The sequence below is a fragment of the Aedes aegypti genome, chromosome 2, assembly GCF_002204515.2.
Source record: "Aedes aegypti strain LVP_AGWG chromosome 2, AaegL5.0 Primary Assembly, whole genome shotgun sequence".
NCBI lineage: Eukaryota > Metazoa > Arthropoda > Insecta > Diptera > Culicidae > Aedes > Aedes aegypti.
The window spans coordinates 354,684,264-354,698,236 of NC_035108.1; the positions used below are offsets into that span (position 1 = coordinate 354,684,264).

At 37.0% G+C, this 13,973-nt stretch overlaps 1 protein-coding gene across 4 annotated transcripts in view; it reads right to left on the bottom strand.

Annotated features, from left to right (window-relative positions):
• Window positions 1–13,973, bottom strand: part of LOC5563777 (vascular endothelial growth factor receptor 1) — a 161,714-nt gene that overhangs the window by 76,955 nt on the left and 70,786 nt on the right. The window lies entirely within an intron of this gene.

Consider the following 13,973-nt stretch of genomic DNA (forward strand, 5'->3'; position numbering starts at 1 on the left):
CTTTCTGAAAATCCGAAAAATGAAGGAATTTCAGAAAGCCGCCTCCTTTCGGTTTATGTATGTTGAATACTCTGTTGAATCTTCTTCCTGTATCACAGCAGTTAGTATCTGTTAGTATATGGTCATAGACTAACTGCTGTAATACAGAAAGAAGACTCATCAGACTATTCAAAATACAATTTGGAAGGTTATTCTGAAGCTGCCTCCCCGGTATCGAATATCCAATGTCCAATAACACATTGATCCTAAAGCCATATCTAGGAAGACAAAAGTGTTTGCGCCTGAACCGTCAGTTTTAGATATATAGTTTATATTCTGATCTCCTAAACCATGTGGGCCACCCTAGTTCCACATCACCAATAACAAAAACAAATGTCATATAAAATTTGTATCGATTCAGTATCATCGATGTTTTGTTAAAATTTACCAAATAGTAGGCATGGACGAGAACAGCTTTCCCGGGAAGCTCACATGATTGATTAAAGCAACGATGGACGGTGTGCAAAACTGCGTGAAGATCTCGGGCGAACACTCCAGTTCGTTCGAGTCTCGGCGGGGACTACGACAAGGCGATGGACTTTCGTGCCTGTTGTTCAATATTGCGCTTGAAGGTGTTATGCGGAGAGCCGGACTTAACAGTCGAGGCACGATTTTCACGAGATCCGGACAATTTGTTTGCTTCGCGGACGACATGGATATTATTGGGAGAAAATTTGAAACGGTGGCAGATTTGTTCACCCGCCTAAAACGCGAAGCAACAAGAGTCGGGCTAATGGTGAATGCGTCGAAGGATGTGTGGCGGCGAAGGATGAACCACGAGCTCGCTCAACTCTACGGCGAACCCAGTATCGTGAAGGTAGCTAAAGCTGGAAGGATACGCTGGGCAGGGTATGTTGCAAGAATGCCGGACAACAACCCTGTAAAGATGGTGTTCGCTACGAATCCGGTCGGAACAAGAAGGCATGGGGCGCAGCGAGCTAGGTGGATTGACCAAGTGCACCAGGACCTGGAGAGCGAGGGTCACAGTCGAGGATGGAGAGAAGCGGCCATGAACCGAGTGAATTGGCGAAATATTGTTGGCGAGGCTTTATCAAGATAATTGATGTAAAGCCAAATAAGTAAGTAAGTAGGCACGGGCATAAAGCCACTTTAATATACCTACTAATAACCTAATCATTCCTGTATGGACGTTGGTTTCAATCAAGAACTCCACTGAGGAAATCTCTGGAAATTTTCCGCTGAAAACAACTGAAGGGATTTCTTGGCGTACCTTTGAAGAAATCCCGTGGTTTTCCCAGGTTTACCTATAACCCCAGGGATCCTGCCAGGAATTATTTTACTAATTTCAAATACCTAAACCTTTTGAGTTTTATCTGAGGATTTTTTTTGGTGTTCATATTAGAAGTTTGCGGGAATTCTTTAGATAATTGGAAATAATTTTGGGGTCGTCCTTCATTTTTCCAGGGAGCCCGTTTTAGATTACTACAAGAATTCCTTCAAGTGATAAAAGCAGTAATTTCCTCAAAAACTCCATAGCAATTTCACCAGTTTTTTTTTTCAAGAATTCTTCTCAAGATTCTTATACAAGGAATTAAAAAAAAACAATAATTTGAGAATTTTCGACAGATCTCTAGCGCCTTCAGGAAAATGTTCAAGGTACGTGTGAATGAGTTCAATAATTTTGCAAACCTCTATTTGAGAGGCCCCCGAATCTACCGCACTGGGCCTCCAAAACTCTAGCTATACCAATGCACAGAATACCTAGTTATAACAAGTGATTGTGTCATATTAATAAATCAATTTAAAACAACCCATGAAGTACAAGGGAAACGAAATTTAGCAAAATTTCACGGGAATTTTTGGCAGATTCAGTTCTGTTCTGTTGCATTGAAACAAATTATGGCATAATTTTCCACTTACAAGGAAATGAAACGGAATATTGCGAAATATTAATAGAACTGAACACCTGAACTGGAAATAAATTCAAAACACCCACCACATGCTAGCTTTAACTTTACATTAAATTAGTGTAACGAGGAAATTCTGAGATTCTTAATTTTTTTGTATAGTAATTTCAAAGCTATATTTTGTGTTCGAAAATAAAGAAAGTTTGGTATGAAAATTTCGGATAAAAATTTTCAAGTTCTGTCTATATCTCGCGTTCAGTAGCATAGCACTAAATACTTGGCCGAGAAAATGTTTTCGACTAATATATTGGTTCAATGGAAAGAACTCATCGTCCTTCATCATACTGCATCGTAAAATGTCGGAAATCGATTCAATTTCCAGTACTAATACAAAGAGAAAGTCGATAATGATAAATTGATCACTGCAGATAGCTAGGTGGATTGACCAATGATACTAAGCGCGAGCTATGATTTAATTTTATTCAATTTTGCTATTGGCAACTTTTAATAACATGTCATGATTTCATGACATGATTTCTGTAAGTTTGATCCCATTTGGTTATATTCTGATTTATAAACTTATCCGCACTTCAAAAAAAAAAAAAAACGATTTTTATGGTTTTGAAACAAAAAAGAGAATCAATTCTGCTTTTTTCTATATTTTTTATGCATACTAAATATATTATTTATGAAATTGGGCATGAATCTATGCATTGAATATAAAAACGGCATTAATATTTGACAAATTATTCCTATTCTCATAATCGGCATTCTACGGCATTCATGTTATTATAACTGTAGAAAGCTCATATCATGCTTGTCTATATTGAAAACACTGGGATAAGAGCCAACAATTGACTTACGTTGAAATAATGGCTGATAAAGTATTGATGAAGAACTTAATTACCTTATTGAATTTACAAAATATATGACTTATCTTCACAGTTAAAATAATAATGTAAATTTAAGTTTATTTTCATGCACATATTTGTAGCATGAAAATAAACCTAAACTTCCATCGCGTTTTAAATTTACACGGCTTTGAACATGTCAATAAACCGTGTAAATTTAAATGTCATTGAATTTTACAGGCAGTTTTTGATACTTGGGTTTGTTCCACTTTTCATTCGTTCTCATAATTGAAATGCTACCCTCTCCCGTAGATGTCACAGAATGCAATAAAAAGCACATAGTTATCCTCTATATTGTGAAATGATCTTTAGATGTTTATATCATCATATTAGTATGAAAGCATATAAAAGGAGATTTATATTAGTGAAAGTGGAGGTAAAACATTCTTGTGATATTCTCCCGCAAATCAATATGAAAACAGTTGCACATTAGTCTTAGATCCATGGAAATATTAAAAATATCACATTACTTTTTATGATTCCATATCATCATTAACGGATATTTATTCCATGATGATTTCAGTTTCGACATAAGTTTACCCAAGTAACATTTTCAAAACTGTCTGGTTTTAATCAATGTTAAACTGCATTTAAATCAGGCACATAATATTCATTCTACTTTGCAACCACTGTAAATACGGCTCAACGGCTTTTATTGTTCTGATCAACAGCACAATCCCAAGTAGTACGTGAAACATTTTCCAAAGAGATGCTTTCCACATGGTTACAAGCACGTATCAATAAAAGCATCTGTCTTACCTAGTTCTAGTTCGATTGCATATTAATATCAAAAGCTCATAAAATTTCATTGCCGTTCCAAAGAACATGCCTTTCACTCCGTGTTTGACGTTTAACCTTTCTGAAACGACAAGATTTACTGCAAATGTGCTTTGCAAATAGCAATAAATTCAAGTTTATCAAGATGTGTTCAGAAACTCTTCAAACAAACTCTTGCAACATCTCACAAAATGCCGATTTTAATGTTATGTTTCAAATCACTTTCGTTTGAGCCACCTGCAACTTGCATTCAATTTAAGTTCCCATGCCCAGCACTCAAGAAGATTCATCCCAATTGCGCGAAAGTTGCACTAAAATACGTGTAGGACAGCTAGAAGATTGTTTGTATTAATCTAATTGCTATATGGTTGAGTTGCGCCATACCTATCATCTACACAGCGTGTCTGAAACCGTTATCAATACAAAAAATGTCCAAGAATTTGGCACCTACTATTCGAAAAATATAGGACTCAAGCATCGTCTCCGTATATTTGAAAATATTCTAACGAGTTATCGTGATTTGAAGGTTTTGAGCTATTTTGGAAGGGATATTCACTTACCTCAAAATATTCTTCAACGGTGCCTAAATTATTTAAAATTTACTAAGTAGATGCTTGGATATCACATGTTTTGAATGCTTAATGTAAAACTGATGGTTACTTGACTGGTTTATAAATTAACAATGATGCACCGTTGGGGAATATTTGGAAGCATGAGAAATATCCCTTCCAAAATAGCTCAAAATCTTCAAATCACAATAACTTTCGATGCCCTCGTTAGAATATTTTCAAATTTACGGAGTAGATGCTTGAATACTATATCTTTCGAATGATAGGTGCCGAATTCTTGGACATTTTTTGTGTTAATAACGGTTTCTGGCACACCGTGTCTTATAACAAACACAAGGTCTAGCCACAGTTTGTTTGTTTGAATAGTGTTTCTCATGTGTTGCGCAAAAGTTTTTGCGAAAACTTTAGCGTGGCTTCGCCAGTATAATGAACATGTATTCCGAAGGGTGCAGTAAAGTTGTAAGCAACAAGCTTCGATTTGGCAATGTGGTAGCTTGGCGAAGCAATTGATAAATAATCTGGTGGAGTAGTAAGTAGAGGAGAAGAATTCTGATCTTGATGTCGGAAGTTCGATTCTCGTTTACATTTTTTTCTTTCAAGTATTTTGCAACAAATCAGCAATTTCGATATAATTTAAATATGTTGCCAACAGACTTCGCCTCTTGCGCTTTTTGTGTTGCTATTCAGTGTAATTGTAAGTCATATTTTCAACAATTGACAACTCTGACTCTGATATCCAAAGATGATTTTATTCTTTAGTTGAAACAAACTGTGCTGCTTGGGATGAAAGTCATTTGATTTAGAAACCGGTGTTAAAGCATCCAACCAAACTGCAGCAAAGCGCATCTCTTCTATTAACACATAAAACTAAGAGCTCTACATCGTTGTTATAAAACTACATATTTTCTCAGAAAACTGAACTGAGAACAATTGATCATACTGGTGTTTACAATACATCCAAAATATTTTGAAGGAACTCTCATACTTACAGCTCCAAAACAATGGTGGCCATGACAGTCCGATGAATACTGGTGATAACTTCGTTTGGGTTTCCATAATGTGTCGTCATTGCAAAATATTAAGTAAAAATCTCCTAATAGGGTTTTTGAGGGGTGTTGAGATTATTAATTTTACAGATTCTTCGTTCAAAACTGATTCCAAAAAAATTCCAATAAAATTTGAATTCTAATAATATTTAAAAAACATTTTTTTTAATCCGAAAAACATAGCATTGGGGAATTACAAATTAGGTTGAAAATATAACCCATGTTCGTTTAAGACAATCTGTGTTCAGGCATTATAGAAATCGCTCTAGTTTGATTTCGAAACACGATCAAAGCAAGCAAAGAAATACATTCCATCGGTCCATGATGGGTAATATTTCGCAAGTTGTAACAATCTTACTACATAACAGCTGCGAATGAGAGCCCTAAAGAGAAAGCGATGATAGCATCTATTTTTCTCGTTAATTTATTTACCGTTGGAGGTGTGTGTTTTTTTTCTGACATGAAAAGTAATTTAATAAGCACCGAACATCTGATAGCAATAGTGTCCTCCAGGTATGGAGCTTATTTATATGGGTTTTCATTGTTGTTGGGGTAACAATAATCAATCATAGCGGTAACAGTAGATGACAAACAAGTTCTCATGATGTGCTATGGATCATGATTGTTACAGCGATAATTGAGAGATATTCTCAACTTTCTCCGAATCCAATTGACTAATGCAAGAGTTCACTAATTTGACATTTGAGTGGTGCTGAGCTCCCTGGTTTTCATGGCCACATCAATCATACGGAATCAGGGCTGGAAATCGTCACTGTAAGTTAAGGGTGTCGCGCGACTTTCACGTAGATGTCATCGGACGGCGAGACAATGGCAGGGATTTTCTTCTCATCAATAATTCGTCGCTACAGACGGTGACGAAATCGCAAGCTTGATTGATTTTAGTTCATTATCTGGTATAATTGTTGTTAATATCGCTGGAATCACTTACAACACTTAACGTATCAACCACATTTACTTTCAGAAATTCTTAAAAATGAGATCATTGGCATCCGTTATTGCGACTTGACGAAATGAGCGCATGAAATATAGCTTCGACCAGTCACAGTGAAAGGACTCGTTTTGCCAGTGTCGCAAGCAGGTCATGATGCTTAACAGCCCTGTTCGGAACTGCTAAAACTTCAAATGCAATGGTTCATCCCATGGCCTCCTTTGCAATTTTCCAACAAATTGTGCACAATAAACCAAAACCACTCAATTTTTTTTTGTCAAATAGCGGGCTGTGATTATGTAATCCGTCTATCAATGAGTGAAATTTTCATTTTACGGTTTTTATTGTGCTCAGAAAACGTTAAGCAACCACGATGAAACCAAAGTTTGACAACTTTTAGAACAAATTCAAAAACCTAATTCGCTATGCAGTAGGTATTACCAATATTCACTTTTTCGGTCGCAAATACATATGAATCTAATAAATGACAGATTAGTTGCTCCTCTTAAAAAGGCCACTTAGTTGAAAGGCGATTATATAGCGGTTATCAAAGGTTGTGATTGATAAGTTAGATTTATTAGCAGCTACATCAAATTGGTCCCGATTACCACAGTATATCATAGAACCAGTAATGTTCTTGGGAAATTTTCGTTCACAGCCTCCAATTATAACGACATTTTTTTTCGCACAGTTTGAAAAAAAAAATTCCATTTCGTTATAATCTGTGCTAGAAATTTCGTGTATCGTTACGTTTCATGACGCATACCCTTGAACAGAACCAAAGACGATCGACACCTAACGGTGCAATCGAACCAACAAACTACAAGTAGTTAGTTGAAGAACCCATACGCACATCTACGGCCCAAACAGCAATAAAAGAACAAAATTAGACATTAATTTTAAAGGTTCCCATTTAATGCGTTGTTGCTCCTGGCTAGAGGAGAACTCTCTGGATGGATTAAGTGGCTTTATTCGGGATTGAAGGGGGGTGCTTGCAGTTATTTAGTGTTCAACAGTTTGATGTGTTTTTGCTATTAAAGCGCTTACTCGCTCGTTTTATGAGCCGTAAGCAATTGATTGCAATTGTCGGGTCGTCGGAGTGGCGCGGTATTTATTCAGCTGCAAGTCACGGGAAGGGGAAATATTTATGATTACTTCACCGAGCCACGGTGGGATCGATATCCTCTATGAACTGCGAAGAAAACCAACCACACTCGATATTGGTGGTGGTACCTAAATGTCAAATATGATACTTTGTGGTGCGAAAGGAAAACATGGATTACTAATAACGAGGTGCTTTACCACGTGGTTACTGCGGGCCTGTTTGTCTATCCCAGCCGAAAGCGGAGAATGACGTGATGTGGTTCAGCGGAAATACATCACAAGTCTTACGTTAGGGATTTGCCGGTTTGTTGAACTGAGATTATGACATAGCGACAGAAATCTTATTTGTTGAAGTATCTTCTATGTTGTTTGTTACTTTTCTCCATACTTTGTTCCTTCGTATGACCCTTCCACTCCTTCTTAATTGTTATAACTTCATATGTTAAATAGGAGAATTGATAGAATAGAAGAAAGAAGATAGATAGATAGAAGATAGACGTTAGAAGCTAGAAGCTAGAAGCAAGAAACTAGAAGCTATAAGCTAGAAGCTAGATGCTAGAAGATACAAGCAAAAAGCTAGAAGTTAGAAGCTAGAAGCTTGAAGCTTTGAGTTAGAAGTTAGAAGCTAGAAGTTGGAAGTTAGAAGCTACAAACTAGAAGATTGAACCTAGAAGTTAGAAGCTAGAAGATAGAAGCTAGAAGCTAAAAGATAGAAGCTAGAAGCTAAATGCTAGAAGTTATAAGCTAGATGCTGGAAGTTTGAAGGTAGAAGCTAGAAGCTAGAAGCAAGAAGCAAGAAGCTAGAAGCTAGAAGCTAAAGGCTAGAAGATAGAAGCTAGAAGAGATAAGATAGAACCTAGAAGCTAGAATATAGAAGTTAGAAGCTATAAGTTAGAAGTTAGAAGAAGCTAGAAGTTAGAAGCTAGAAGCTTGAAGCTTTGAGTTAGAAGTTAGAAGCTAGAAGTTGGAAGTTAGAAGCTACAAACTAGAAGATTTAACCTAGAAGTTAGAAGCTAGAAGTTAGAAGTTAAAAGCTAGAAGATAGAAGCTAAAAGCTAGAAGCTAAAAGCTAGAAGTTAGAAGCTAGAAGCAAAAAGCAAGAAACTAGAAGCTAGAGGCGAGAAGATAGGAGCTAGAAGCTAGAAGCTAGAAGCTAGAAGTTAGAAGCTAGAAGTTAGAAGCTAAAAGCTAGAAGCTAAAAGCTAGAAGCTAGAAGTTAGAAGCTAGAAGCAAAAGGCAAGAAACAAGAAGCAAGAAGCAAGAATCAAGAAGCTAGAAGTTAGAGGCTAGAAGCTAGAAGCTAGAAGTTAGAAGACAGAAGCTAGAAGATAGAAGCTACAAGATAGAATCTAGAAGCTAGAAGCTAAAAGATAGAAGCTAGAAGGTAAAAGCTAGAAGCAAGAAGCCAGAAGTTAGAAGCTAGAAGTTAGAAGCTAGAAGCTTGTAGCAAGAAGCTAGAAGCTAGAAGTTAGAAGCTAGCAACTAGAATTTAGAAGCTAGAAGCTAGAAGCTTTGAGTTAGAAGTTAGAAGCTTGAAGTTGGAAATTAGAAGCTACAAACTAGAAGCTTGAACCTAGAAGTTAGAAGATAGAAGCTAGAAGCTAGCAGCAAGAAGATAGAAGCTAAAAGCTTCTGTTAGAAAAAAAAACTTCTGTTAGAAGACAGAAGTTAGAAGTTAGAAGATAGAAGGTAGAAGCTAAAAGCTAGAAGCTAAAGGCTAGAAGCTAGAGCTAGAGGTTAGAAGCTAGAAGCTATAATCTAGGAGCTAGAAGTTAGAAGTTAAAAGCTTGAAGTTATAAGTTATAAGCTAGAAGAAGAAGCTAGAAACTAGAGGCTAGAAGCTAGAAGCTTGAACACGGAAGCTAGATGCTAGATGGTAGAAGCAAGAAGCTAGAAGCTTGCAGCTAGTAGCTAGCAGCAAGAAGCTTGAAGTTAGAAGCTGTAAGTTAGAAGTTAGAAGCTAGATGCTAGAAGGTAGAAGCAAGAAGCAAGAAGCAGGAAGCTAGCAGCAAGAAGCTAGAGGCTAGAAGATAGAAGCTAGAAGCTAGAAGTTAGAAGACACAAGCTAGAAGTTAGAAGCTAGAAGATAGAAGCTAAAAGCTAAAAGCTAGAAGTTAGAAGATAGAATCTAGTAGCTTGAAGATAGAAGTTAGAAGACAGAAGTTAGAAGTTAGAAGATAGAAGGTAGAATCTAAAAGCTAGAAGCTAAAGGGTAGAAGCTAGAGCTAGAGGTTAGAAGCTAGAAGCTATAATCTAGGAGCTAGAAGTTAGAAGTTAGAAGCTTGAAGTTATAAGTTATAAGCTAGAAGAAGAAGCTAGAAGTTAGAAATTAGAGGCTAGAAGCTAGAAGCTTGAACACGGAAGCTAGATGCTAGATGGTAGAAGCAAGAAGCTAGAAGCTTGAAGCTAGTAGCTAACAGCACGAAGCTTGAAGTTAGAAGCTGTAAGTTAGAAGTTAGAAGCTAGATGCTAGAAGGTAGAAGCAAGAAGCAAGAAGCAAGAAGCAGGAAGCTAGCAGCAAGAAGCTAGAGGCTAGAAGATAGAAGCTAGAAGTTAGAAGACACAAGCTAGAAGTTAGAAACTAGAAGATAGAAGCTAAAAGCTAAAAGCTAGAAGTTAGAAGATAGAATCTAGTAGCTTGAAGATAGAAGTTAGAAGACAGAAGTTAGAAGTTAGAAGATAGAACGTAGAAGCTAAAAGCTAGAAGCTAAAGGCTAGAAGCTAGAGCTAGAGGTTAGAAGCTAGAAGCTATAATCTAGGAGCTAGAAGCTAAAAGTTAGAAGCTTGGAGTTATAAGTTATAAGCTAGAAGAAGAAGCTAGAAGTTAGAAACTAGAGGCTACAAGCTAGAAGCTTGAACACAGAAGCTAGAAGCTAGGAACTAGAAGCTAGAAGTTAGAAGCTAGAATTTAGAAGCTAGAAGCTAGAACTTAGAATATAAAAGATAGAATAGGGAAGATAAAAGATAGGCAATAGAAAGTATATGATAGAAGATAAAAGATTAAAGGTAGAAGATAGAAGATAAAAAATAGAAGATAGAAAATAAAAAAAATAAAAGATAAAAGATAGATACTATGCGGAATGTTATGAAATAAGAATTCGGAATCAATCTTTTTATTTTTCATCGAAACCAACTATGAAGGTCAAATGCTTGTTCGCATCCAATGATGGTCAGTGCACGAACCCACGTTCCAAACAATCAAGATTCATCTGGCCAATCACACGCTTTCTCCTATCTTTGTCGGAAAATATGCACCATTCGGTGACGTGTGTCATACGACGATAGGAAAGCTGCAAGGAAAACTCGAATGTTTGCTGTTTCGATGAGCATCTGTTTGCACCGGCACTCGACGGCATACACTATCGCACAGTGTTGCAACTCAGTCTATTGAATTTTGTTATCTTGTTCCGGGCATGTTTGGTATAACGCTATGCACATTTCGTCGAAGATTAAAAATGTTTATATTAGATTACGCTGTATACTGTTCCCACCAATAGACAGCTGAGTGCCACTATATTGGCTTCGGAAAGGGATAACAAAGTGGCAACATATCAACCAAAATGTCAATCTCGAAATTTACGCCGACGCGACGCCATTGTCACGTCAATTTATCCATTTACCGCAGAAAAATATGATACGATTGCTACAGTGGTTTTCCACATGCAAATCTCTCTCTCGCGCGTGGCTAATGTTTCCGCAGACGACGTCATTCCATGCACGGACTGTGTCACACAAAACCACTACGCCACGCTCTGTATCTACCTTCTGGCACAATGTACTTTTTTGAAAGAAAAAAAAAAACGATGTTATCAAACGGCTTACGAATAATATGTTATTAGTTAAAAATTTCGAAGACTCAGGTGGTTTTTGCCAACAAACATAAAAAATTGACAAGTTTTGAAAAAATATATATTTGTTTATTTTCTGATCTAAGTGCTTGTACAACCAATTTTTAAAAGCATTCTGTAAATAATGAAATTTCTAGTATTTTCTTGTCAGCATTAATATTAACAATCGTACCAACCGTTCCAAAAAGGGAGATAGACAAAATCGTTGTCTGCGATCTTTTTGCTGGAATGGGACATAGGTATTTTCTCCGTATGTCTTGACTCTAGAGCCTAGGCTTAAGCGCCATGATTCATTATCTAAACTGAAAAGAAAACTAACTACTCGACTCTCTCCCGTTTGGCAGCTATCTGCGATTTATGTATTTCAAATAAATACAACCTTCCGCAAATCTTGTGGTATGATAATCAAAAAGATTTCATCTTTTTCGTATGTAAATGCACACAATTTGTTTGTCGGAAGCCGTTCGATCACTGCTTAATTCCAATCGTTTTTCATAAAAAAGTACACTGTGCGTTGGTTGATTGTGGTTTTTAAGTGATGCACATATTCAAACGGGGCCACAATTCCGACGAATGGCGCTGAATCGGTGAAATTGTCCCCGTCTGGAATTTCCCTCCGGAGAGGCCGTCCAAGGTTCTTTTTTTTCTCTTCCTATCTGATATCTATCCCAGTCACTTAATCTGCATGATAGAGAAGCTAACAAAATGCAAATAACTGATTGCGGTCACACCTCTGCTCTGCTGCGGCTGACACGGTGAGTGCGAGCTTGATGGTGACAATATGCCTGCCTTAGGACGTCGCGGCGCACAGAGGTACTGTTTCGTAGAAATTTGGCGAAAATTCAATTTACGAGCATGATTTTGGTTGTAAAACAAAGTCAAGCATTCATTTTTAGTAGTACATAGTTTAGGAAACATACGAAAATTTCAAAAGTAAATTGCACATGTCCGAAAACCCTAATGTTCGCTTTAAGACGAAGTAGTCCGAAACTTGTACGCGTCATTGATAATATCGATTATTTCGAAGTAATGAAAATGATTTATTTTTCGATTAAATGAATTGGTTTTGTGTTTTCTGAGCTGAAAAAGTATCAGCATACTTTCTGCATGAAAGCGCATGACGTGATACTTTTTCAAATCAATATAAATTATAAGGACTGACTCTTATTACTTTGAGATTGCAATCTGCAAAGTCAATATGGCTGCCAACACGAATGACGGGCTACTTAGCCTTAAAACTAAATTATTTTATCTTCTCCAGCATTTGTGCCAATTTATTTTTCAGCATAGGTTTTATCGTCGGTAACTCATTTTTACCTAGATCCAATATTCCCGGACGCAAAATTATTTGCATATGTTGTTTACCGTTTTTTCATATGATACAAATGGTAACTATGTTTAAAATAGGATATACAACCTTATAACATGTTCCACAACCAAGCATTGCAGAATTTCTGCTCGTTTGATTTCGTATCACGATCAAAGCAAATGAAGAAAACATCTCATCTGTATCAATTCATAATTGGTAATGTTTCGCAACAGGCAACAGGCTTGATAAATACCAGCAACGAACGAGAGCCCCAAATAGAGAGTGATGATAAAACCCATTTTTCTCTCTTATTTACCATTAGGGGTAAATATTTGATTATTCTGGCACTATAAAAAAATCACCGAACATGGGATAACAATTGTGTCCTCAGGTTTAAAGGTTGACTAGATAAGTTTTATCGATTAAATTAGAGCTGTAGCAGAAGATGATAAACAAGCTTTCATGATGTGTTGCTAATTATGATTGTTAGAGAGCAATAAGTGAGAGAAACTCTCAATTTTCTCAGGATGCAATTCCTGTTCACAACACTTGTCATGATCAAAACTTGTTGAATATTACAAATGCATAATTTATAACATAACACTCTCTCAAGCATCAAAATACCACTATTTACTTAATTAAGGGTTGCTGAATCCATTGCCTTTTTTGAAAGTGTCCTTGAGACACGCAAAAATGTTGTTTTTGTTACGCTGTGTAATTTTTAAAAGATGGACCACTGTGCGGCGGATTGGCATCGTCTGAGTCGTGTGTGCAGCACGCTTTAGTTATTACAGACTGCACTTCTGTGCTCACGCTCTGCTAGTCCCCCCTAGGGAACCATTAGGAGGTGACGCAGGGCCAAACGGTAGTTGCTGGACGTATGGCTACTACATGATTGCGCTACTTAGCGTCAGATTATTATCAGAGTGCCATTTTTAAATGGCTACATATAGGTATGGTTTAAGTTGACAAATGAAATACAGTGAGGTCTTAGAGAAGTAGTGTATGGGTTATTTCATATCATGTATAAAAAAGACCTTCCCAGACTTGGCCCAAATTTAGACGACAAAATGTTCTTAAAAATTCAACTATTGTGCCGATTATCCCCTGTGCAAATGGGATTTCTTTATTTCTTGTAACCTGAAATTAGCGTTAGATTCTTTATAACTGTAATGATAAAAAACCACTTGAGCACCTCCGTGACTACAAGTGCAAGGTTACAATCTAGAACAACCGGAAAGTGAAGAACATAGTATCGCATGCGCTAGGCATTTTTTAGGAGTTTCTTGTTCGTCTTCTTCTTTTCTGGCGTTACGTCCCCACTGGAACAGAGCCTGATTCTCAGCTTCTCAGTGTTCTTATGAGCATTTCCACAGTTATTAACTGAGAGCTTTACTATGCCAATGATTATTTTTGCATGTGTATATTGTGTGGCAGGTACGAAGATACTCTATGCCCTGGGAAGTCGAGAAAATGTCCAACCCGAAAAGATCCTCGACCGGTGGGATTCGAACCTACGACCCTCAGCTTGGTCTTGCTGAATAGCTGCGCGT